Raw genomic sequence first — 2979 nt, 5'->3', positions numbered from 1 at the left:
CAAAAATGATTAAAAGGGGTGAAATGATTAACCAGGAGGCTAAAGCAATGTGCCGCGGTGAAGTCTGAAAGAGGGAAAGGTTGACCAGAAAGCATTAAACAAAAGTGGCAACATTTTTAAAAAATTGGCAAATGATTAACCAGAATCCCAAAAGAATGCTCAGAGACTAAGTCCCAAAGGGGAAATGGTTAACCAGAAGCTGGGGGAAATGGTTAACCAAAAGTTGCAAAAATGATTAAAAGGGGTGAAATGATTAACCAGGAGGCTGGAGCAATGTGCCGCGGTGAAGTCTGAAAGAGGGAAAGGTTGACCAGAAAGCATTAAACAAAAGTGGCAACATTTTTTAAAAATTGGCAAATGATTAACCAGAATCCCAAAAGAATGCTCAGAGACTAAGTCCCAAAGGGGAAATGGTTAACCAGAAGCTGGGGGAAATGGTTAACCAAAAGTTGCAAAAATGATTAAAAGGGGTGAAATGATTAACCAGGAGGCTGAAGCAATGTGCCGCGGTGAAGTCTGAAAGAGGGAAAGGTTGACCAGAAAGCATTAAACAAAAGTGGCAACATTTTTAAAAAATTGGCAAATGATTAACCAGAATCCCAAAAGAATGCTCAGAGACCAAGTCCCAAAGGGGAAATGGTTAACCAGAAGCTGGGGGAAATGGTTAACCAAAAGTTGCAAAAATGATTAAAAGGGGTGAAATGATTAACCAGGAGGCTAAAGCAATGTGCCGCGGTGAAGTCTGAAAGAGGGAAAGGTTGACCAGAAAGCATTAAACAAAAGCGGCAACATTTTTTAAAAATTGGCAAATGATTAACCAGAATCCCAAAAGAATGCTCAGAGACTAAGTCCCAAAGGGGAAATGGTTAACCAGAAGCTGGGTGAAATGGTTAACCAAAAGTTGCAAAAATGATTAAAAGGGGTGAAATGATCAACCAGAAGTCGAAAATAATGTGCGGCGATGAAGTCCTAAGGGGCAAAAGTCACCCAGAAGGCAGGGAAATGATCAAACGAAAGCAGCCAAAAAATTATTAAAAGAGGGGAACTGATGAACCAAAAGATGAGAAACGGCCCGCAGAGACTAAGTCCAAAACGGGAACTGGTGAACCGGAAATGATTAACCAAAAACTAAGTCCGAAGAGGGAACTGGTAAACCAGAACTGAGTAACCCGATTTTTAAAATTAATTATAAATGGGGAAACGATTGAGCAAAAGGCGGAAATTAAGTCACAGGGACCATGTCCGAAAGGGCAAGAGGTTACCCCGTAGGGGGCATTCGTCAACTCAATCTGAAAAATTTGGAGGCAAATCTGACCAAAATGCGGAAATCGGACCACACCGCGAGGGGCGCCATTCGACGGGGCAGGGTTAGACGCGTCGAACGGTACCTGAAGGTCCCGGCTGCGACACGTGAGTCCGGAGATATGGCCAGTCAAAGTCTGATGGGAGGTACCGAAGCCGAAAAATCGAAACGCGTTTGCGGCGATTCGGTGTCAGAGAGTCGGTCACGAATTCAAATTCGTCCCGCTGATTCGCCAATTGCCAGCCGGTTCCGGGGGGATTGGCGGGGTACCTGCAGGATAGTAAGAGGTGGCATGTCGAGACTTAGCCTGTTTACCAGACTTGTGTCTAGCGCCTCCAGGTCTGCAGAGACCGACCCGGGCTGCCGCCCAACCGACTTTTAAGCCTTTTGGGAGTGGGAATTTTTCCCATTTTTCCCCATTTTTCGGGTTTTTTGGTCGGGCTTGAAAACGGCGGCCCCGAGGCCTCCCGGGGCTGGCGGGCTTCGGCTCCCTTGCGAGAGGGTCCGAATTCCACCCGTTTAAGCCCAGAAAGGAGTTCGGAAGTCAGTCGGTCGAGGGAACCCCTTCGGAAGTCCGACGGGGATGGATTCGGCCGGCGTTTCGGATCTCCGGTCAGAGGATTCCCCCCCTGGGCGGGGGGGTGCGAGTAGCTGCCGGCAAACGGTCCCTTGCACTTGTGGCACAAAAAGTCCGAGCACAGGTTAATGAGTTGGCCGCGGAAGCCCCTATGCCGAAATGAGAAAGCCCCCTTTGCGGGGATTTAGTGACGCATCTGCGGCCGGAGGTGGGAGGCCGTCCTGCCGAATTGACACTTGTCATTCGGGCACCTAGGGATTGGTCGGGTACCCGGAGATTTTCGAGAACACGATTTTCAGAGCTTTCTCTGACAGCCCAGGTGCACTTTAAGAGTGCCTGAAAAAGTGACACTTGGCAAAAGGCTCTCAATTTCAAAGCGGAGACCTTTACAAGAGCACTCGGAAGTCACCTGTCAGCATTTAAAGCTACATCAGGCGGCAATTTTCGAACTCTTTGTCAGTCTGAAATCGTGTTGAGCCTCGACAGCGTCGGGCTCAGGCAGGAGGAGCTTGCCAGCAGAGAGAGGCTCACCATGGATTGCTGGTGGATGCTTTTCGAAAACATATACACATTATATTATATTATAATAATATAAAGAAAAAAAAGAGTTTCTCAAAATCTCTGTGACACTTTGCAGATTTTTTTGAAAGCCAATAAAGAGAACTCTTTAACTTGAAAGTCACCTGTGCCGGCATAGCGATGACTTTTAAAACAGGTTGACACTTTCGAGCCGCGGCGGCTCTGAATCACCCCAGACACCAAGTGTGTTTGTGGGCAAGGCACCGCGGCCGGTGGGCTGCTTTTATAATAACGGGCACGCAGACTTTTTGAGAGGAATCGGTACTCTCTTCCGATCGATTTGGCGACTCGCGTCCGACATGGGAGGGCCCGAGCGGTCCAGCCAAGGCTGGTGTTCAGGCTCGTCAGGTTCCTCTCTCTGTCCCAAGTGGCAGACGGACAGTTTTAAAAGTCAGTGGGTTTTGTCGGCACGACTCTCCTGTTCACCCGCTGGCGTATTGCTCTCTTGTGAGGCCGAGAAGTCCACCTGTGTTGTCTAACAGAGGTCCGATTCAAGCTCCAGAGCCTGGGTGTCTGCCGT

Source organism: Heptranchias perlo, unplaced genomic scaffold (assembly GCF_035084215.1).
Source record: "Heptranchias perlo isolate sHepPer1 unplaced genomic scaffold, sHepPer1.hap1 HAP1_SCAFFOLD_851, whole genome shotgun sequence".
NCBI classification, from domain to species: Eukaryota; Metazoa; Chordata; class Chondrichthyes; order Hexanchiformes; family Hexanchidae; genus Heptranchias; species Heptranchias perlo.
The sequence above is the reverse complement of the archived record's forward strand: the minus strand, read 5'-3'. Positions refer to the sequence as shown.